This window comes from Bos grunniens, chromosome 9 (genome assembly GCF_055505025.1).
Source record: "Bos grunniens cultivar Pamir isolate PY7600 chromosome 9, Bosgru_T2T1.0, whole genome shotgun sequence".
Classification (NCBI taxonomy): Eukaryota; Metazoa; Chordata; class Mammalia; order Artiodactyla; family Bovidae; genus Bos; species Bos grunniens.
Genome location: NC_141173.1, coordinates 70,374,913 through 70,398,921, shown reverse-complemented (window position 1 = coordinate 70,398,921; position 24,009 = coordinate 70,374,913). Strand labels below are relative to the sequence as shown.

General features: G+C 40.2%; 1 long non-coding RNA gene across 6 annotated transcripts in view; it reads right to left on the bottom strand.

The window, feature by feature from the left end:
* LOC147366105 (uncharacterized) overlaps positions 1-24,009 on the bottom strand; it is a 43,350-nt gene that overhangs the window by 6,233 nt on the left and 13,108 nt on the right. The window contains exons 2-5 of one of the 6 annotated variants that reach the window (XR_015132401.1): positions 12,403-12,487; positions 7,102-7,187; positions 6,608-6,723; positions 6,350-6,477 (exon numbers count right to left, since the gene is read on the bottom strand). This is a non-coding gene — a long non-coding RNA (uncharacterized LOC147366105). Of the gene's footprint in view, positions 1-5,775; positions 6,478-6,607; positions 6,724-7,101; positions 7,188-12,402; positions 12,488-24,009 lie in introns of those variants that run through there. The other 5 variants (XR_015132399.1, XR_015132400.1, XR_015132398.1 and 2 more) reach the window with 5 other exon arrangements.

The following is a 24,009-nucleotide window of genomic DNA, read 5'->3' as shown; positions in this document are numbered from 1 at the left end:
GCCTTGCATGTCACATGATGTACTCTGCATATAAGTTAAATAAGCAGGGTGACAATATACAGCCTTGACATACTCCTTTCCCAATTTGGAACCAGTCTATTAGTAACTTTCAGGGGCTTCCCTGGTGGCTCAGACAGTAAAGAATCTGCCTGCAATGCAGGAGACCTGGGTTTGATCCTTGGATCAAGAAGATCCTGTGGAGAAAAGAATGGCTACTCACTCCTGTATTCTTTCCTGGAGAATTCCATAGACAGAGGAGTGGGGGGGGGTGGGGGGCTACAGTCCATGGGGTTGCAAAGAGTCAGACACAATTGAGTGACTAACACCAACAAAACATAGTAACTTTCCAGCAATATCTTTTAAGGCTGTACTTACTAGAAGGTGCATATGAAGTAGTGAGCTCCCTCAAGGTAGATGTGAAGTTGGGGGTCAGCGAGATACCATAGATAACCCATTAAGATCCACAAAGTCAGGAATCAGGATTTGTTGTATCTTACCAACATATATTTCCCACTTGTCTCACTTTTTCTGTGTCTTGTTCCTCATGGTTTATCAGCATCTTCATCAAACAGTGACTGAAGAAGATAAAGCTCAAACTAAGTAATGTCAGCTAACACACCATTACAGCTGAGGTTTGGGTTGTGGGAGAGATTTCGCTAACCCAGGTCAGAGTTACAATAACCATCAAGAGTTGGCCTTATCAATAATGATATTAGAGGAGGTGGAAGAAGAACTTCAACATCAGCTTTGAAATGCCTTCTTTCAGGGATGCACCAATTTAAAAACATCCACCATAAGCCAGGACATGGAAGCAACCTAGATGCCCATCAGCAGATGAATGGATAAGAAAGCTGTGGTACATATACACAATGGAGTATTACTCAGCCATTAAAAAGAATACATTTGAATCAGTTCTAATGAGATGGATGAAACTGGAACCTATTATACAGAGTGAAGTAAGCCAGAAAGAAAAACACCAATACAGTATACTAACGCATATATATGGAATTTAGAAAGATGGTAACAATAACCCTGTGTACGAGACAGCAAAAGAGACACTGATGTATAGATCAGTCTTATGGACTCTGTGGGAGAGGGAGAGGGTGGGGAGATTTGGGAGAATAGCATTGAAACATGTATAATATCATGTATGAAACGAGTCGCCAGTCCAAGTTCGATGCACGATTCTGGATGCTTGGGGCTGGTGCACTGGGATGACCCAGAGGGAGGGTATGGGGAGGGAGGAGGGAGGAGGGTTCAGGATGGGGAACACAGGTATACCTGTGGCGGATTCATTTCGATATTTGGCAAAACTAATACAATATTGTAAAGTTTAAAAATAAAATAAAATTTAAAAAAATAAAAATAAAAACATCCACCATAAACGTAGAGATCAAGAGGGCTATATCTCCTGATCCCCAAGGTAGGGAAGCTCCACATAGTGTCATCTCCATAAAGTGTTCTGCCCTCCATTTTTTAAGGTCTCTTGAGAACTTTGATTTATTTCAGCCAGCACACCAAAGACTTTTTTCTATTGTAAATATATACTCAGAAAAAAATGTAACACACTAAGCATTTATATATGGTGTTAATTTGAGTGCCTGAAACAGGTACCTACTCATAGAGAGAGAACCGAGTCCTGTGTGTCTTCAAATTTCCACTGCACGCAGGAGGCCCGCACCGCTTTTTCTGGAGGGCATTTTGCTGACATTTTCACAACTATGCCCACTGCCTCTTTTACTTTACAGTGCTATCCTTTTCTGTATATTTTAGTTTTTATTTTTATTGATTTACTTGGAGTGCTAGAGAGGCTGAACTCGGGGTATGATTTTTAATCTGCATGAAAATATTTCCCTTTCCATATTTATAAGATCCTTACTTGGCATCTCTGAGAAGGAAATCACTATACAGTGTGGAAAATGCTTTCAGCAACCTGAAGAGTGACAGGCCAATTGGGCCCCAAAACTCTTCTTATTGACAACAGCTGCTATCTCAGCTCATGTCTACGCACCTGGACTGGAAATAGCCACCGTGAAATTTCAATTGTTTACTCTGCAATAAATCTGCAAACTGCTTAGCTCAAGATCTAGAGTTTTCTCAAAGCAGCATTTCTCAAACTGTGGACCATGGACCCCCTGCATTACGCTCATCTGAGGTGCTTAGAGAGAAGGCAATTTCTGGGCCCCTGCTGCAGACCTCTTACTGAATCAGAATCTGTAGTTGACAACAATGAGTCTTTAAACCCTCACCTTAGGGGACTTCCCCAGAGAAGGCAATGGCACCCCACTCCAGTACTCTTGCCCGGAAAATCCATGGTAGGCTGCAGTCTATGGGATCGCTAAGAGTCAGACACGACTGAGCGACTTCACTTTCACTTTTTACTTTCATGCACTTGAGAAGGAAATGGCAACCCACTCCAGTATTCTTGCCTGGAGAATCCCAGGGACAGAGGAGCCTAATGGGCTGCTGTCTATGGGGTCGCACAGAGTCGGACACGACTGCAGCGACTTAGCAGCAGCAGCAGCAGCAGGGAACTTCCCTGGCAGTCCAGTAGATAAGACTCCATGTTCCCAAAGCAGGGAGTCCAAATTCTATCCCCTGTCAGAGAACTAAGACCCCATAAGCAGTAACTAAGCCCTTGCACCACAATGACAACTGTGCAGACCTGGGTGCTAAGTTGCTTCAATGGTGTCCAACTCTGTGTGACCCTATAGACTATAGCCTGCCAGGCTCTTCTGTCCATGGGATTCTCCAGGTAAGAATATTGGAATGGGGTGCCATGCCTTCCTCCAGAAGATCTTGCCAACTCAGGGAACCTGCACTGGCAGGCAGGTTCTTTACCACTAGCGCCACCCGGGAAGCCCACAGGGAAGACTAAGTGCAGCCAAAAGAAACCTTGCCTTAGAAAATGTACAAATGTGACCTGAACGGAACTTTACGACTTTTCCTTAATTGATCAACTAATACGGTGTGGCTAACTACTGCCTGTGATTTCATCGTTTCCCTGCCTCCTCCGGCCCATGCCCCTGAGTGGAAGGAGCTATATAGTGATCATGTCTGAGAGGAACACTGAGCAGCCCCGAGGACCCAGGCTAGGTGAGGCCAGCAGTCTGTCAGCTTCATCGAGGCCAGTACCGAAGTGTGTGATTCTACTGCATCTCTATACTGGGTTCAGTACCTGCGGGACCATCTGGCTCAGATGCCTCCACTTACCTTACACCTGTGGAGAGAGACACCCTGTGCGCTCTGTGCTCAGTCACTGAGACTCTGTGACCCCATGAACTGTAACCTACCAAGCTCCTTGGTCCATGGGATTTTCCAGACAAGAATACTGGAGTGGGTTGCTATGCCCTCCTTCAGGGGATCTTCCTGACCCAGGGATCAAACCTGCATCTCTTGCATCTCCTGCATTGGCAGGTAGGCTTCTTTACCACTGCACCATGGGAAGCCCATGGAAGGAGACACACATACATTAATTCTTCTCACAAACAACAAGCAAACTTATTTTAAAAGTAACTTAATCATGAACATGTATGCCAATTCATTGAAACTACAAATTGAATATCCTGTGGTTTTTCTATTAACTTTCAATTCCTCCTCATTGGGAATCAGTAAAATCATTAGTCAGAGATGGCTAAAGGAATTATCTTTTTCCTGGTCTGGTCTGAGTCTTTTTTTTTTCCGTTTGTCTGGCACCTGCACGTTGCCCTGATCCTCTTCTATTTTAGGCTAGTCCTGCTGGAATGGTCATTTCCTCATTAGATGACATTTAATGCCAGCATCCCAATATTTCCAGGCTTCCTATAATAGCTCAAAGCCTGGCTCTTAGACACGGCAACTGTTCAATTGAATTTCCGTGGTCTATCTCACTCCCTAATTACACAGAATTAAAGTGGTTCCCTCAGGGTCCTGATCTCTCTGAAAAATGTCTCTCCCCAGAAGAAAATGAGCAGTTCACCATCTACTCCTCAGCTCTGAGCCTCCTGTGGATTGCCTGTCACTGGTTCAGGGAGGCTGTGTGTTCCCTCAGTCTGGCAGGTGAGAAGACCTTCTAAATTGAGCTTCCCTTCCATGGCCTGGAAAAATTCTCTATCTGCACAAAAACGCTCACATTGTATCATATTTTCTGTGACCAAACACTCTCAAAGGCACCTGAGGTGATCCTGCCTCTATCGTGTGAACTACCCTACCAATGTCTGCATAAGCCTCCCAACATGTTTGCAGGTGGGATATAAAGTGACTGCTCCCTTCTCAAAGGGCACAGCCATCCTGTCGTGCTCCCAGATGGGACAGGAACATGGAAATTGGGAGAAGCAGGAGTTCATGGATACTTCTTTGTCTAGTAAGTGTTCCACCTTCATGGAGCAGCCAGGAGATAAGGCTCAGGGTCTCACATTATCTCCAGAGAAGATCCTGCCCCTGTTTGCTGTGTGAGTGGTGAAGAACTCACCATCCAGGGTATAAGTAATAGGAGCTTTGGATGCTAAGGAAGAGGCCATCATGGAGGAGGAGGAGCCTCTTCCCCTCTCTCTTGGCAATGAGGACCGTAAACGACCACCTAACTTCAAATAGTGATAATCATGGGTGGGAAGAACTAGAATTTTCATCAGAATTTAAGGCATGGTTGTCTTCAGGTGACAAAAATAACATAAGGAATAGAAACATGGACTCTTACTGGGTACATTGTTACTATTTGATGGGTTTTATAATGAAGTCCTCCAAAGCAAGAAGTTGAATTTTAAACTGTTCTTGGATTTTGTTCAAATTCCATTTTCAAAAGGATGCAGTGCTAACTACAAGATTTTAATCACTCCAGAAAACGTGCTCTCAAAAATGGTCTATTCCTAAAGGAAAACATTTTATAATGAAAGGTGATAAAGTGCTGTAATTGCATGAAATGAGAATTTTCTAGTCAATTTGGGCAGAAAAATTGAATCGAGCTGGAAAATCTGTGCTGCAAATCTTCAATCCTCCAACTAAATAAAACAGCAGTAGAGATGTTTACATTTTACTGTTTCCTGTTTTTTACTAGAATTATTTTGATGATACTACCTAGGCCTGAATTATCCAAATAGAAACCTGATTTACTGGAATGACCTTTCTCAGGGAAAGAATAAAAGTATTACCCCTATGATTTTTTAAAAATGAATTTAACTGAAGAAATCTCAGGCTTCCTTGATCCAATATATTCATTTGTTCATTCAATATATAATTACTTGATCAGGATGTGGGCTAGCCAGCACATATAATGGACATTCCTTTTCTTTAGTCTTTGGATCAAACACCTATACGGCTTACAGAAACAGTTCCAAAGATGAAGATGCTTGTCAAGTAAAATTAAGTTTCTCTCCCATCTCATCTCAAATTGGTGTTAATAACACTTTGTATCCCACTGAAAATTTCAAATGATTCCTTCTATACTTCATTTAAATAATCATATGCACATATATTTATCATTTTCTTTATACTATTCATAAGACAAATAACAATATGTATATTCATATTATTTTGTAACTTTTTCACTCTTATTATATACTGAATGATATCCAAGACAAGGTACAGAGGATATGCCTTGTTATTGTCCTTTACTACATGGAATTTGATAGACTAAAATTTCATCATTTAAATATTCAATCATTGCCTTGTTGACAGGTCTTGGGATTTTTTTCTAGCTTTTGTAAATAAGAAAATTGCCAGAATAAATGCTCTTTAATGTATACATTTATATTCAATTTTTTTCTACTTTATATATTGTCAGAAGCATACACAGCTATGTTAAAGATATATGCATTTTCAACTTTAATAAAAATGCCAGATAACTTTTGTACAAATTATGGCAATTTACAGTCATACCAACAATGTATCTGAGTTCCTCATACCCTAGCTAACATTTGATATTATCATTTTTAATTTTGGAATCTAATGGTTAAGCATGATAGCTTGCTTTTGTTTCAGTTTGTATTTCCCAGATGACAAAGGTCCACATACTCATTGGACATTTTCCCTTTCTTTTCTGTGGACTATCCTTAGGCATTTTTCTATTGGATTGTTTATAAGCTGCTTGCACATTTGCTAGAAGCTCTTTGAAATACAATCCTTTGCTATGTTTATTGCAAGCATCTTTCCCACACTGTTGACTTCTGACTTCTTTGGTGTTTTCTTTTGCCATACTGAAGCTTTTAATTTCTATGTAGAAAAACTCTGTCAAATTTTATTATTCTCTTTTCTAAGAAGTTTACCCCCCAAACAATCTCCACCCCAATAGTACCCAGGCCTCTGCATTATGTGGCCTTTACAGCTGCAGGTTCCTATGACATCTTTTGGAACCAGCCTCCGGTTTCGGGTTTCTTCCCTCAACCTTTTCCGCGTGGTCTCTTGCTCCACTCTGTTCTCTAAATCACTCTGGGTTTTATGTGGAGGAGGGGTTGTTTCTTTTCCCTGTGTTTTGTTTTGTCTTTTGTTTACAGAAAACATGTTCTGTCAAAGAAGAAAACAATATGGAAATATTACTGTTAGGATACTTTCAATTTATAAAAGGGCTAGAGAAAGAAAGTGCATAGTGCTAGGAGGACAAATACAAGAGAACCAGGGTTCCATCACACGTCACCTTCTGCCACGCACACCTGCTCCTACACGTCAAAGCTTTACAGCATGGGGCTTCCCTAGCAGTCCAGAGGTTAGAACTCTGTGAATCCACCGCCAGGTGCCCGGTTCAGTCCTTGACTGGGGAAATAAGATCACACAAACTGAGCAGCTCGGCCAAAAATACCCAAAAAAAAAACAGGAAAAAAAAGAGAAACAGACAAAAAACCACTTTATAGCCTTCCTATACACCCTGGGCCCTAAAGTCCTTACAATAAAGCACAGGCACAGATGGCATTTCTCGAAGAGAATCACAACCGTATCTCTCATCTTGTGTGTTTCCTAGAACTTTGTTGCTCCCCCACCAAGAGGTGGGGTTTAATTCCCCTCCTATTGCATCTAGGGAGATTTGTGACTCACTTGTAACCAACATCACATAGCAGATGCAATTCTGCTGGCTTTCCAAGGTTGAGTCATAAAAGGTGTCATAGAATCTGCCTTCTTGGCTGAAACACTCACTCTTGAAGGTGGGATACACATCCTTGAGGTCTTCAGTCATTCAGTTGCCCTGAGGCCACCGTGCAGTGAGGAAGGCTTGCATAAGACTGCATATATATAAAAAGAGAGAGAGATGCTCTGTCAGTCCCCAGCTGCTCCAGACCTCCCCTGCCCCAACCACTGTCTGACTGATCCACATGGGAGACCCCGAGCCAGACTCAACCAGCTGAGCCCTTCCTGAATGCCTGTTCTACAGACACGAAGAGTCATAAGAAAATGTTTATTGTTGTCTTTTGTCTTAAGCCTCTAGGTGTTGGGATGGTTTGATACACAGTCATAAATAATTAGAATGGCACACCAGATAGTGGCAACCCTGGGAATGCGGGTGCCCATGAATTGAAATCTATTAAATACCCCTTGCCTAATTATAGGTGAAATTTTAGGCATCTGTAAGTAAGATTTTTTTAAACACAGAACTTTTTATAGGTTCCTTAAGTCACTCAGTGATTGTTTTTTCTTTAATTCTTGGATATAATGCTGGCTCTGCTACCTTTCCAGAAAAGTATTCCCTACATTATCACCATGTCTACTCCTCTATTAAAAAAAAAAAAGAAAAAGCATAAGAAATCTGTGGGGTAAAGATCTAGAACTGAGTGCTGGGGCTGCAAGGAACAGTCTACATATTTTCTTCTGGTTCCTATTAGCCTTTCACTCCAAGTGCCCAGGCAAAAACCCTTTTAGCAAGAGCCTAGGAGTTGTCTGTGCTACATAAGCCCCCTCAAAGGTATGAAGGAAAGTTAATATCTGTACACATCTTTCCATAATCTTAGAGACATTCAAAACGGTGATGGCATCCATGCTTATTTTTTATTTTTTGGCTTCCAACTGCCTTTATTCCTTCCTTCCCCTACACAACCCCATCTCCAAGGTAACCTGTTAGCCACTTTACATGTATCCATGCGTCCTACCATTTTTTGTTGTTGTTTCATTTTGGGTCACTTGGCTTGCCAGATCTTAGTTCCCTGACCAGGGATGGAACTCAGGGCTCCAGCAGTGGAAGCAGTAAGTCCTAACCACTGGACTGCCAGGGAATTCCCTCCTGCCATATTTTAATCTGAGCTTAATTAGTGTTACACAGCCAGAGGGGCATCACAAGCATTACCACATGGAAAGCTAATGCGTGTAGTCTTGTTAACCACGTAGACTGTTGTTAGCTGCCACACAGCTCAGAGCCAGCTCCAGTACCTCCATGCATTATACCTGGATCCCACTCCCACTGCTTTTCTCTCCCTTCCCACAGAGCTTGTTTCACTTCACATCATTTGAAGCCAAGACATTGCTACTTATGTTTTCATCTCTCCAACCCTCTTTCTTCCCTTCTGCCACGTTCTTCCTAGCAGTGTTCAATGATGTTCTTTATATTTCTTCCCAAGGAATTTTGGCAGTCACACAGGTAAAGATTGGGCACATGCAGGAACTCGAGACTAACTGTTGGCAAACGCCCTTATGCTTCTTGATTTGAAACAAAGACTGTGCCTTGCTGGATGGGTTCGCTGACCTCTCCCTTCAGTAAATGCTTTGCTGCTGCTTCCATGTCCGATACACATTCCAGAAGGCAAGTTGGAAAAACACTATTAGTTTTCTGGCTATCATTGTTCTATTGTCACCATAGCGACAGATGTGATGTGAAATCAGCTGCTTTATTGAGAAAACAGTGTAGGTTGAAAGCTGGCCTTGGGGATGTTGCAAAGAACATGAGATTCAATTCCGATATATTACCTTGTGGATTTTCTTTTCTATATTAGTTTTTCTTTGAAATATACTTTATTGCAAGGCAATAATATAAAAGGTCAAAGGGTGGCGGATTCATTTTGATATTTGGCAAAACTAATACAATTATGTAAAGTTTAAAAATAAAATAAAATTAAAAAAAAAGGTCAAAGGGTCATTTTCTAAATTTGTTCAGTGGTTACTCAATTCCAATAGTATAAGAACAGGTCAAAAAAAAAAAAAACAAACAGGTCTTGGTGGACACCTTGAGAACAAAATCAAATGTGTGCAAATTCAAGAACTTCAGAGCAGCCAAAGAAACCATAATGGTTAATGTGTTGTGTACTGAAAGCTGAGGTGATTTCACTCTTCTGAACATTAAAATCTATTCCTGGACCAAAATTATAAGTTGAAAAACACATACTTTTGAAATCTGGCACCTTTTGGATTAACTATTGATAATTAGAATCCTGATTCAGTGTAAATGAGATATTCAGAATCCAAATGGCTGCTGGTAAATCAACTAAATAATGGCACTATCAACCTTTGAATTCACCCAAATTTACATACATATCCAGGAGACAATAGTACAATGGGGGTCAAAAGAGAGGAGTAAGAAACTCATGTTATCATCACCAGTTTGTGCCAACAGGGAATTCTGGAGGCCTGTTACCTACAAAGCATGTTTCTGCAAGTGACTAGAGTGTATCATTTGCTGAATAAGCAATCAAAGTCAGAGGGACTTTAAAGCAGATTTGATTTCTAAGACATGAAAAATTCATGATCTTTTGCATGAAATTCCCCAGGAAGGATTCAGGTATAAGACAAAGAAGTTTATGCCTTCCGGAAACCTTAGGAATTAGAGTCAAATGATTCAATAGTTAGACACAAAGTGTAGTTTCCATGTCCAGTCATGTCATTTCAACCACAAATTAGAATTTAGGCATATGGCCAAGAAAATTTATGAATTCTCAAAAAATTATGGATAGCAAGTAGAGTACTCATACTATCAGCCTGTTTCCTTGATGCTAAATAGCATCATGTATGGCCATTAGTAAAGACAACATTTTAAATTAGGAAATTAGAAAACTGTGAAAATCAAAGAATGAGATCTAATGAATCTTGAGGAAAGGCAAGACTACAGTTATGTATTTATGAATCTAAATCTGACTAAGGAGACTTTCTGGGAAGATAAGGCACTAGTACCAAAAACCTGAGTTCAAATCTTGAATCTGCTTCCTACTAGCTATGGGGTTGTTTTTATCTGTAACATCCACCTCTCGATGCATTGTGAGGATTAAATGGGAGGAGGCATGAAAAGAGCTTAATTCAACTCCTGGGACACAGAACTGTTATTATTGCTATTGTTGGCATCCAGCTGTACAGTCCACCCCAAAATTTTAACAGCTTTTTTCAAACCTTAGGAGTTTATAGATAATAATCAATATAGATTTTAAAGCTCACTTTATTAGTGTTTGTTTTGAACTAGTATGAAAGATACACTTATTGTGCTTCACACTGATGCCAGATAAGGTCTGAAATGTATATATTACATCGTCTGGTATTTCTGGATTAGAAATTGTTGTAGAAAATATTTGAGTTCAATCTGAAAAGAGTTTCCCTAGAGAGGCTGCAGTAATCTGAGAGATACCAGAATAAAATAGACATTGAAGCACTAAGAGGAAAAGAAATTGGAAATAAGCCCATGTGCATAAAATACTTATTTGCATGATAAATATTAACCCTACATTTGTAGGATGATGTTGAAAGAAGATAAATGTCAATTTATTTGGAGACGAAGTTGCCTAGGATTTAAATCAACAAGTTAATATCATTGGTAAATGTTCCTTCAGCAATCTGAGGCAAAAGAAGAGTAATTGGGAAATAATGAAGAATTATACAATTATACTACATTTGCCTAATCTAATGAAATTGACAGATAACTGTTTACCTCTGAAATTGGTTTCTGAGAAATGAAAAGAACACAGGGAACATGTATAAAAATTAAATTAGCTTTGGTTAAGAGCTTTTCAAAAGGTACTTTTATTCAGAAAGCTCAGGTACTTCTATCCTGAGCCTTATTATTTCAGAACCACAATTTGTATCTGAAGTAACAGGGAAACCAAGCAGGATCCTGTGGGGTCCTCTGGGGTAACAAAGCCCCTCTGTGTCCTCCATTTCTTTTTTGTAGAAAAGGCTGTAGTCTCCTAGGTATTCCCTGAGTTCCAAAGAAAAAATTCAAGGAGTTACTAACTAGGGAAGTGAGGGAAGACGACAAAAGTCCATCTAGTTAAAGCTATGGTTTTCCCAGTAGTCATGTGTGGATGTGAGAGTTGGACTATAAAGAAAGCTGAACACCGAAGAATTGATGCTTTTGAACTGTGGTGCTGGAGAAGACTCTTGAGAGTCCATTGGACTGCAAGGAGATCAAACCAGTCAACTCTAAAGGAAATCAGTCCTGAATATTCACTGGAAGGACTGATGCTGAAGCTGAAACTCTAATATTTTGGCCACCTGATGCAAAGAACTGACTCACTAGAAAAGACCCTGATGCTGGGAAAGATTGATGAGAAAGTAGGAGGAGAAGGGGGTGACAGAGGATGAGATGATTGTCCATTACCGACGCAATGGACATGAGTTTGAGCAAGCTCCAGGAATTGGTGATGGACAAGGAGCCTGGTGTGCTATGGTCCACGGGGTCGCAGAGAGTCGGACACAACTGAGCAACTGAACTGAACTGAAGTGAGGGAAGGCAGAAACAAAGGAAAAGCAATTAAGCAAGAAAAGTAGTAACAGTTCAGCAATAAAACAGAATCCTTGTTCTTCCTCAAGAGATATACTAACAATCTGACACATGTCTGAGTGGTTCTGAAGGAACTAAGACCTCCACCCAGGTGGAGGTTAGTGACTGTGTGACCCCAGGTTGATTGGAACCAGAAGGTTGATGATTGAGTTTCCTGAAACACCACCCTTTATCTCTTCAGCTAACCAGAAGAGAGCCATGCACGCCACAGCCCTCATCCTAGATGTTGCCTTTAAAAGCCCTTCCCTGTGTCTTCCCTAGTGGTCCAGTGATTGAGAATCCACCTTCCAATGCAGGGGACACAGGTTCAATTCCTGGTCTGGGAAGATTCTATGTGCCACGGGGCAACTAAGCCCATGTGCCACAACCACTGAGCCCGAGTCTGTGCCCTGCAACAAGAGAAGCCATGGCAATGAGAAGCCCAAGCACCAGAACTAGAGAGCAGCTCCAGCTCGCTGCAACTAGAGAAAGCCCATGCACAGCACCAAAGACCCAGCACAGCCGATAAATAAGTAAACACCTTTAAAAAAAAAAAGTTCCCTGAAAGCCATCGGAGACTTTGGATCTTTTACCCATGAGCTGCCTGTTCTCTTTGCTGACCCCTGCACTAAACACAGTACTTTCCTTCACCACAACCCAGTGTCAATAATTTGCTGCTCAGCAAGTGGGCAGACCCAAGTTCAGTTGGTAACAACATGATTTGGAAACAAATCAGACCTTTCAAACATTACTGTTTTCTAAAGACTAACCTGAATGTCCTCTGGATCATACCCTCCACTCATATGAAAACATCTTTGGCATTTTCTTCTGAGTGTCACATCAGATCTGCAAAGACTGAAGGGGAAATATTCAGGGAAGAGCCTGGAGGTGCAGGTCTATCTCCAGTTCTTGTTACCCAAGATGCTTCATTGTCTCCATGGGTCACGGGCAGGGACACTCCCTCCCCTGCCAGTACTGACCTGGAGTGCTGTCTGTGACTCCCAAGGACTCTTGACCACACCCTCTGAGCCACAGTCCTCTTCTCTATCACCCCACCCTAAAAAATACCACTTAGCTTCCATTTTCCATCCTTCACACGTGTTTCCTCTGTGATAGAAAGGCAGTAAATTGTAAGGCAACCCTGAAATTACGTGATTTTCCAGATGTCTAGGGTTAGGTTAAATTTGATGTCTGATGTGGAGAAAACATACTCTGTCACTTGTTTTGACCTCTTTCACAGACACAAATCCTGCTCTTACCTAATCCCAGGACAAATGATTCTAACATCCGTGGGTACAAACATTATATGTGATCCCATTCAGAAAAAGCCTTTAGGAGTCTGGGTTGGCCCAGTATCTTCTCTAAAGCATCTATCTCTTCATGTGGCTCTCCTACTCTTCTGTCTCTGGGTAGTACTATGATAGCAATATCCCAGGGGACCCCAGACTGTGGAAGTTCCAGGGTTTCTCTGGGTCCCCAGGGCCTATCATGCCTGTGGTGTTATCCCTACCCAAGTGCTGGGCTAGAATACTGGGCTGGTCTTAGTGAATACAAAAGAAAGGGGTGACACATTAGGCAGATTCCTATGAATGGTGAACTTCAAAGAAAATAGATTTCCTCAAGGAAATCAGATAGAGAAGCTTAGAGAAAATCATTGTTCATGGATTCCCCTATGGCACAGTGGTTAAGACTGCACTTCTAATGAAGGGATGCAGAGGGTGTGGATTTGATCCCTGGGTGGGAAACTAAGATCCCACATGTTGCGTGGCATGGCCAAAAAAAAAAAAACCACCTCATTATTCTGTGTTTCCTTTTCTTCAGCTGAAATGTTTTTCATGGGAATTTAGATATGCAGAGTATTTAGAGTTGGGGAGACTAAGAATTCTACAGCTCACTGCATGTTTACACATGGACCCCATCTGTTCATTGCATTAAAGCCACACCCAGGCGTCCTAAAACTATATTCTAGAGTAGGCAGAAATCTTGACCCTTTAAACTCTCTTTGTTATTTGAGCTTTACTCTGGATTCAATTTTAATTTCTGACCAGACGTGTATTTTTGTCTTGAAAATGTCTCAGTTTAGAAATAAATCTTTAGTATCCCAGACCTGAGGTCTGGCCCTTTGAACAAAGAGGATATTCTTGAACAAATTTGCAAGAAAGCATTTCTTCCAACACCCAAAACCCCTGTGCCAAAGTGGCTTGGCTCATTAGGGAAAATTTCTGGTAAACATCCCCCAACATCTGGATATTCAAGCACTGAGGTTAATGAATTCTGTGACCCTTTGGTTGTTGTTCACCTTAATGGTTATGAAAGCCTGGAACATGTTTAAGAATCAGGAGCTAAGTGCTTTTAGCGGAAATTCAGAAAACACCCCAAAGAAGAATAACAGGCAGTTCCTAGAACAGCTTAAGAGGGGCACAGGTCTGATATCAGGTTAGGCATTCAGTGAGATGGGAGCACAGTCCCCTGGATTCACTGATTTTTCAGTCATCCCCTGCTTACCTCCTCCTCTTTTCTCTGCCTGGTTCCCACCTCCCTGGGGCAAAAATACTGGGGCAAAGGCTGCCTAGTCTACCATCAGACTCTTAGGTTTGTCCAAGTTTGAGCATTATCAATGAGTTTATACTAATTAATATATATATTTTCATCCCAACTTGAGATCACTCTGGGCCTAAATGAAAATGGAAAGCTATGAGGTGTTCAAGATAGTGTCAATGCTTTCACTCTTATTAGATAGTCTTTGCCAACAAAAAGGAAATGCATTTCACTTCTTTCTGAAAGCACTGGATTCTCCTCCCTGCTCTGTCTCTCCGTCTTCTCTTAGTTCTTTGAGCCCTAAACAGACTTCCAGAAGCCCACTCTCTGTCTGGTTTTTGTGACATCTCTCACTATTAAAATAACTATTCATAAAGTACTGAAAGATTGTAAAACTGAGAGTAGTAACAGCTGTGTTATAGGACTTTTCCTCATAGTGAACTTTCAGTTCAGTTCAGTTCAGTTCAGTTGCTCAGTCATGTCTGACTCTTTGCAACCCCATGAATTGCAGCACACCAGGCCTCCCTGTCCATCACCAACTCCTGGAGTTCACTCAAACTCACGTCCATCGAGTCGGTGATGCCATCCAGCCATCTCATCCTCTGTCGTCCCCTTCTCCTCCAGCCCCCAATCCCTCCCAGCATCAGAGTCTTTTCCAATGAGGCAACTCTTCACATGAGGTGGCCAAAGTACTGGAGTTTCAGCTTTAGCATCATTCCTTCCAAAGAAATCCCAGGACTGATCTCCTTTAGAATGGACTGGTTGGATCTCCTTGCAGTCCAAGGGACTCTCAAGAGTCTTCTCCAACACCACAGTTCAAAAGCATCAATTCTACGGTGCTCAGCCTTCTTCATAGTCCAACTCTTACATCCATACATGACCACTGGAAAAACTATAGCCTTGACTAGACGGATCTTTGTTGGCAAAGTAATGTCTCTGCTTTTGAATATGCTATCTAGGTTGGTCATGACTTTCCTTCCAAGGAGTAAGTGTCTTTTAATTTCATGGCTGCAGTCACCATCTGCAGTGATTTTGGAGCCCAGAAAAATAAAGTCAGCCACTGTTTCCACTGTTTCCACATCTATTTCCCATGAAGTGATGGGACCAGATGCCATGATCTTCGTTTTCTGAATGTTGAGCTTTAAGCCAACTTTTTCACTCTCCACTTTCACTTTCATCAAGAGGCTTTTTAGTTCCTCTTCACTTTCTGCCATAAGGGTGGTGTCATCTGCATATCTGAGGTTATTCATATTTCTCCTGGCAATCTTGATTCCAGCTTGTGTTTCTTCCAGCTCAACGTTTCTCATGAGGTATTCTAGTGAACTTCAGGAAATCACAAATCTAGAGAATTTACATTTTTCATGCCTTGAAAATAGAATTAAGTTTTTGATGGATAAGATAAAGGAAATTGCCATGTTACACACAGTTCAAAACATGTATTGACTAAAAAAAATTTTTAAGTTCACCTAGTTTTTTCTTTATTACTTAACTCAGGAAATGTTTTAATTTTCATTATAAAAATAGATTATGGTTTTATGAAGGAAAAGATATTCCTGAAATTTAGGTGTTCTCTGGGTAACTTATATGCAGAGTACATCATGAGAAATGCTGGGCTGGAAGAAGCACAAGCTGGAATCAAGTTTGCTGGGAGAAATATCAATAACTTCAGATACACAGATGACACCACCCTTATGGCAGAAAGTGAAGAGGAACTAAAAAGCCTCTTGATAAAAGTGAAAGAGGAGAGTGAAAAAGTTGGCTTAAAGCTCGACATTCAGAAGACTAAGATCATGGCATCTGGTCCCATCACTTCGTGGGAAATAGATGGGGAAACAGTGGAAACAGTGTCAGACTTTATTTTTCTGGGCTCCAAAATCACTGCAGATGGTGACTGCAGTCATGAAATTAAAAGACGCTTACTCCTTAGAAGGAAAGTTACGACCAACCTAGATAGCATATTCAGAAGCAGAGACATTACTTTGCCAACAAAGGTTCGTCTAGTCAAGGCTATGATTTTTCCAGTGGTCATGTATGGATGTGAGAGGTGGACTGTGAAGAAAGCTGAGAGCCAAATAAGTGATGCTTTTGAACTGTGGTGTTGGAGAAGACTCTTGAGAGTCCCTTGGACTGCAAGGAAATCCAACCAGTCCATTCTAAAGGAGATCAGTCCTGGGATTTCTTTGGAAGGAATGAGGCTAAAGCTGAAACTCCAGTACTTTGGCCACCTCATGTGAAGAGTTGCCTCATTGGAAAAGACTCTGATGCTGGGAGGGATTGGGGGCTGGAGGAGAAGGGGATGACAGAGGATGAGATGGCTGGATGGAATCACCGACTCGAAGGACATGAGTTTGAGTAAACTCCAGGAGTTGGTGATGGACAGGGAGGCCTGGCATGCTGCAATTCATGGGGTTGCAAAGAGTTGGACACGACTGAGCGACTAAACTGGAACTGGAACTGGGTTATTTATTTGTGCCAGGCCATAATTAAATATGAAAATGTTAGTTGCTCAATCGTGTCCAACTCTTTGCGACCCCATTGATTATAGACCACCAGGATCCACTGTCCATGGGATTCTACAGACAAGAATACTGGAGTGGGTGGCCATTTCCTTCTTCAGGGCATCATCCTGACCCAGGGATCAAGTCAGGGTCTTCTGCATTGCAGGCAAATTCTTTACTATCTGAGCCACCAGGGAAGCCAGGCCATAATTAGGTGTTCCAGAACTGGAAAGTCATCCCAGCATATTAATTAGATCAGTTAGAAAATAAATATTGCCAACCCTACTCAGGTTGAGTCGCAAATATTACAATCTTCCTTTAATATGTAATACATGGGAGTGGGGGAGGAATGGATTAGGAGTTTGGGATTAGCAGACACAAACTTTTATTTATAGAATGGATAAACAACAAGGTCATCCTATATAGCACAGGGAACTATATTCAATATCCTGTGATAAATCATAGTAGAAAAGAATATGAAAATGTATATACACATATATATATATTTGTATAACTACATTATAAATCAACTATAGGGTTCCCAGGTGGCTCAATGGTAAAGAATTCACCCGTCAATGCAGAAGATGCAGGAAGCACAAGTTAGGTCCCTGGGTTAGGAAGGAAAATCGCAACCCACTCCAGTACCCTTGCCTGGAAAATCCCATGGATAGAGGAGCCTGGCAGGCTACAGTCCATAAGATCACAAAGAGCACACATGCACACAAATCAACTACACTACAATCAAATAAATTTCTTAAACAATATATAGTGCAGCTAATTGTCTATCCCCAACTCTAAGTTCTTTCTTTTCAAAATTTTTGTTATACATTTTCATCAATTTCTCCTTTTTTATTACATGTATGAGTCATTCCTATCAGGAATCATTAGGGGGAAAGGAAATCTGAAGAATGAAAATGTATTCTCATGTTCAGTGGAGGTATAAACTAGTACAAAATTTCTGGAGGGCAACTGAGCAGTGTCTAACAAATGTCTTTAAAATGATAATTTTGACAGAGAAATTTCATTTGTACAGTTATATTTCAACAAAATGCAAAGGCTTAGCCACAGAATATTTAATACAGCTTTTTTTTTCTTAAAAGGAAACATTAGCAGCAACATCAGCATCCTACAGCAGGAGAATATATTGAGTAAACTAGCTGTAGTCCACACAACAGGATAATATGCAATCGTTCAAAAATTATAGTACAAATGGTTAGTGTTAGAGAATGACTTTCAAAAGGTTTTTAAAAAATGAACATGTCAAAGTTTTAGTTAACTCATTACTTAACCAAGGGAAAAGTAAGATATTAAAACTGGACCAAAGGGCATTTAAGAAGGTAGGCTTTTATGGGCAATTTAACAAAGATTTGGGTGAGAGGCAGATTAGAAACAAAATTAGTTAATATTTATTGACTATGCCAAAGCCTTTGACTGTGTGGATCACAATAAACTGTGGAAAATTCTTCAAGAGATGGGAATACCAGACCACCTGACCTGCCTCTTGAGAAATCTGTATGCAGGTCAGGAAGCAACAGTTAGAACTGGACATGGAACAACAGACTGGTTCCAAATAGGAAAAGGAGTGCGTCAAGGCTGTATACTGTCACCCTGCTTATTTAACTTATATGCAGAGTACATCATGAGAAATGCTGGGCTGGAGGAAACACAAGCTGGAATCAAGATTGCCAGGAGAAATCTCAATAACCTCAGATGTGCAGATGACACCACCCTTATGGCAGAAAGTGAAGAGGAACTAAAGAGCCTCTTGATGAAAGTGAAAGAGGAGAGTGAAAAAGTTGGCTTAAAGCTCAACATTCAGGAAACTAGGATCATGGCATCCGGTCCCATCACTTCATGGCAAATAGATGTGGAAACAGTGGAAACAGTGGCTGACTTTATTTTGCTGGGCTCCAAAATCACTGCAGATGGTGATTGCAGCCACAAAATTAAAAGACACTTACTCCTTGGAAGGAAAGTCATGACCAACCTAGACAGCATATTAAAAAGCAGAGACATTACTTGGCCAACAAAGGTCCATCTAGTCAAGGCTATATTTTTTCCAGTGGTCATGTATGAATGTGAGAGTTGGACTATAAAGGAAGCTGAGTGCCAAAGAACTGATGCTTTTGAACTGTGGTATTGGAGAAGACTCTTGAGAGTCCGTTGGACTGCAAGGAGATCCAACCAGTCCATCCTAAAGGAGATCAGTCCTGGATGTTCATCGGAAGGACTGATGCTGAAGATGAAACTCAAATACTTTGGCCACCTGATGCGAAGAGCTGAGTGATTGGAAAAGACCCTGATTCTGGGAAAGATTGAGGGCAGGAGGAGAAGGGGACAACAGAGGATAAGATGGTTGGATGGCATCACCTATTCAATGGACATGAGTTTGGGTGAACTCTGGCAGTTGGTGATGGACAGGGAGGCCTGGCGTGCTGCAGTTCATGGGGTCGCAAAGAATCGGACACGACAGAGCGACTGAATTGAACTGAACTGAAGAGGACAATAAACCATAACTTTTGGGATCATCACTGTCCCCACATCCCCAGACCACCAATCCAATAGAAATCTCAAGTTACATCTCAACACAAATCTACAAGTTAACCTCTGCCAGTACAAAGTGTAAAAATAGTCTACTCAGGCAATAGGAAATTAAATGTGCAATTCCAGCAATACCTTGGAAAAACACCACTGATCTCTTTTACATATTTCCAAGCTTTAGATAATTTTTCTGGTACTACCTCTAGGGCTGACATATGAATTGCACGTGTTAATACATGCTAAGGACATACTCTGGCACAGAATAATCATTACCAATCGTTATCATCATCACAGCTGTGCTTTGGGCTTTTGTTCATTTTTTAAAAATAGTAGTAGTACCAGCATAGTTGCTCAGCCGTGTCCGACTCTTTGCGACCCTGTAGACTGTAGCCTGCCAGGCTCCTCTTCCGTAGGATTCTCCAGGCAAGAATACTGTAGTAGGTTTACTTATAAAAAAAAACAGCGACAAAGTGAATGACAGAATAGAAGTTTTCTAACGAAACCATATCCTGAATTGCAGGCAGATTCTTTACTGTCCGAGCCACCAGGGAAGCCCTATGATTTATTGGAAGCTGAGAAAAAAAGTTGTCACAGACCCAAGTCTTAGAAATAAGAGAGGGCATTAAAGCATTCTTAGGTACTATTTCACTCTATTTGTGTTTAGAACACTGTTGACTTGGGGGCTGGGGATCAACAACTTCAAGTAACAAAATTTAAAGGTCTTGAACATTTGGACCAAGATTGAGACAAACCAGGCAGTGGGAGGCAGGATTCTAAGAGCTTTTTAGAATGCATATTATCAGCAGCAAAGCCAATGAATTTGAAAGCAGCTCAAGGGGGATAATGAATAAGTTTCTCCTATTAGAAAGGGTAAACGGAAATTAATTTTACAATGCCCATAATTACTCTTTTAAGACATAAAATGTTACTTTAACTTGCTGTATCTAACATGTCACTACTATTATGTTGCTTTAATAACTTTACAGCATATCGTAACAGCTTTCATGGTTTCACCTGCCACCTCAATTTTCCCAACTCTGCTTTCCTATAAAGGCTTAGGTTCCTTAGAGTCACAAATTCTTACATCACAATGATTTCAAGAATCATCATGATTTGGCAAATCTCATTTGTACTTCAGGGTCTGTGCAAGAGATCACAGCCTCAAGAACTCTATTTTCCAATTTCAATTATAAACATTAATTGCAAAAAATAATCTTCACAGAGGGTTGGCTAAAGGTTGTGCTGTGTTGTGCTTAGTCGTGTCCAACTGCGACCCCATGGACTGCAGCCTGCCAGGCTCCTCGTCCATGGGGATTCTCCAGCAAGAATACTGGAGTGGGTTGCCAAGCCCTCCTCCATGGGATTTTCCCAAACCAGGGATCAAACCCAGGTCTCCTGCACTGCAGGCAGATTCTTTATGTCTGAGCCACCAGGGAAGCCCAAGAATACTGGGGTGGGTAACCTATCTCTTCTCCAGGGGATCTTTCCGACCCAGGAAATTCAACTGGGGTCTCCTGCCTTGTAGGTGGAGTCTTTACCAGCTGAGGTACCAGGGAAGATCAGCTAAAGGTTAGGAAAGCTATTTACTCAATTGCTCAGATGTTAGCAAAATAGACTCCTAAGAATCTGATCAGAGTTTGCGACCTTCTCCCTAGGAAGAGTCCACGTAAGTCCATCCACACAATATTTTGTATATGATTCCAGGAGGGTTACTCAGGCAATGAAGTCCCTCAGTGGGTTAGTTCAGCTTATATTAAGAACTACTCTTTTAGTTTTGTTTGCTTAATCTTTTATTACAGAAAATTTCAAACACTCACAAGAGTAGAAAAGAACAGACAGAATAGTTTAATGAACTTCTTTGTTCATATCACTCAACACCAACAGCTAATCCTCCCAGGCCAGTTCTGTGTTCCTTCTCTCTTAATCTGTCTTTAAATCATCTATACCATCAGATAACCATATATTTCAGATATATTACTGGCCCTTCCACTGCTTTCACCATACAGCCACTAGCCATGAGTATAACTTAGGAAAACCTTGATGAATACTTAAAATGACATCTAGAAAAAATTTACTTTTGTACTTCTTACAAATTCTTGTTGTGGAAGTTACCCACACCTTACCACTCCACCCCTCCCCAGAGCTCAATACTAGGATAATCTGCATTTTTCTTAAACTACTTCTTTGGGATTATTTTATCAATACTAAAAAATACAATTATTTTATCAATACTAAAAAAATACAATTATTTTATCAATACTATGAACAATACTAAGTTCTTTGGTGGATATTTCAAATATTGGTTGCAATTGTAAGTGACACTTCCTTTTTATTATATTAAAATTCATATCTGACATAAAGGTTGATTTTTGGTGTGATTATCATGCATTCTGCCATTTCATTGAACTTTAAAATTAATTCCTGGAATTTTTATGTCAAGTCTTTTGAGTTGTATATGTATAAAAATGTACAATAAGTGTGTGATAATGTCATCCAAAAATAATAATGTTGAGACTTCCTTTCTAATTATTAGTCCAGTTTCATATATTATAACATTGACCTGAAATTCTAGAATATTATTAAATAATAATTTTGATAAAGAAAATTACTAGAACTAATCAGTGATTATAGTAAAGTTGCAGGATATAAAATCAACACACAGAAATCCCTTGCATTCCTATACACTAATAATGAGAAAATAGAAAGAGAAATTAAGGAAACAATTCCATTCACCATTGCAACGGAAAGAATAAAATACTTAGGAATATATCTACCTAGAGAAACTAAAGACCTATACATAGAAAACTATAAAACACTGGTGAAAGAAATCAAAGAGGACACTAATAGATGGAGAAATATACCATGTTCATGGATTGGAAGAATCAATATAGTGAAAATGAGTATACTACCCAAAGCAATTTATAGATTCAATGCAATCCCTATCAAGCTACCAACGGTATTCTTCACAGAGCTATAACAAATAATTTCACAATTTGTATGGAAATACAAAAAACCTTGAATAGCCAAAGCTATCTTGAGAAAGAAGAATGGAACTGGAGGAATCAACCTACCTGACTTCAGGTTCTACTACAAAGCCACAGTTATCAAGACAGTATGGTACTGGCACAAAGACAGAAATATAGATCAATGGAACAAAATAGAAAGCCCAGAGATAAATCCACACACATATGGACACCTTATCTTTGACAAAGGAGGCAAGGATATACAATGGATTAAAGACAATCTCTTTAACAAGTGGTGCTGGGAAATCTGGTCAACCACTTGTAAAAGAATGAAACTAGAACACTTTCTAACACCATACACAAAAATAAACTCAAAATGGATTAAAGATATAAACGTAAGACCAGAAACTATAAAACTCCTAGAGGAGAACATAGGCAAAACACTCTCCGACATACATCACAGCAGGATCCTCTATGACCCACCTCCCAGAATATTGGAAATAAAAGCAAAAATAAACAAATGGGACCTAATTAAACTTAAAAGCTTCTGCACATCAAAGGAAACTATTAGCAAGGTGAAAAGACAGCCTTCAGAATGGGAGAAAATAATAGCAAATGAAGCAACTGAAAAACAACTAATCTCAAAAATATACAAGCAACTCCTACAGCTCAACTCCAGAAAAATAAATGACCCAATCAAAAAATGGGCCAAAGAACTAAATAGACATTTCTTCAAAGAAGACATACAGATGGCTAACAAACACATGAAAAGATGCTCAACATCACTCATTATCAGAGAAATGCAAATCAAAACCACTATGAGGTACCATTTCACACCAGTCAGAATGGCTGTGATCCAAAAGTCTACAAGCAATAAATGCTGGAGAGGGTGTGGAGAAAAGGGAACCCTCTTACACTGTTGGTGGGAATGCAAACTAGTACAGCCACTATGGAGAACAGTGTGGAGATTCCTTAAAAAACTGGAAATAGAACTGCCTTATGATCCAGCAATCTCACCCACACTGAGGAAACCAGAAGGGAAAGAGACACGTGTACCCCAATGTTCATCGCAGCACTGTTTATAATAGCCAGGACATGGAAGCAACCTAGATGTCCATCAGCAGATGAATGGATAAGAAAGCTGTGGTACATATACACAATGGAGTATTACTCAGCCATTAAAAAGAATACATTTGAATCAGTTCTAATGAGGTGGATGAAACTGGAGCCTATTATACAGAGTGAAGTAAGCCAGAAAGAAAAACACCAATACAGTATACTAATGCATATATATGGAATTTAGAAAGATGCTAACAATAACCCTGTGTATGAGACAGCAAAAGAGACACTGATGTATAGAGCAGTCTTATGGACTCTGTTGCAGAGGGAGAGGGTGGGAAGATTTGGGAGAATGACATTGAAATATGTATAATATCATATATGAAACAAGTTGCCAGTCCAGGTTCGACGCACGATACTGGATGCTTGGGGCTAGTGCACTGGGATGAACCAGAGGGATGGTATGGGGAGGGAGGAGGGAGGAGGGTTCAGGATGGGGAACACATGTATACCTGTGGCAGATTCATTTTGATATTTGGCAAAACTAATACAATTTGTAAAATTTAAAAATAAAATTAAAAAAAAGGATCATCTATTTTTTTTTATTTTAAAGGGAATGTTTTTGAGTTTCACTTAAATAGGCTCTACTTCATTGATTTCACATTGATATGCTTTGTCACATTTAAAAAAATGTGCCTTTCATTTTCACTTTACAAAGATTTTGCTTACTTTATTTAAATGGTAAAAATGAGGGGGTTCTCTCAAATACTTATTTGAC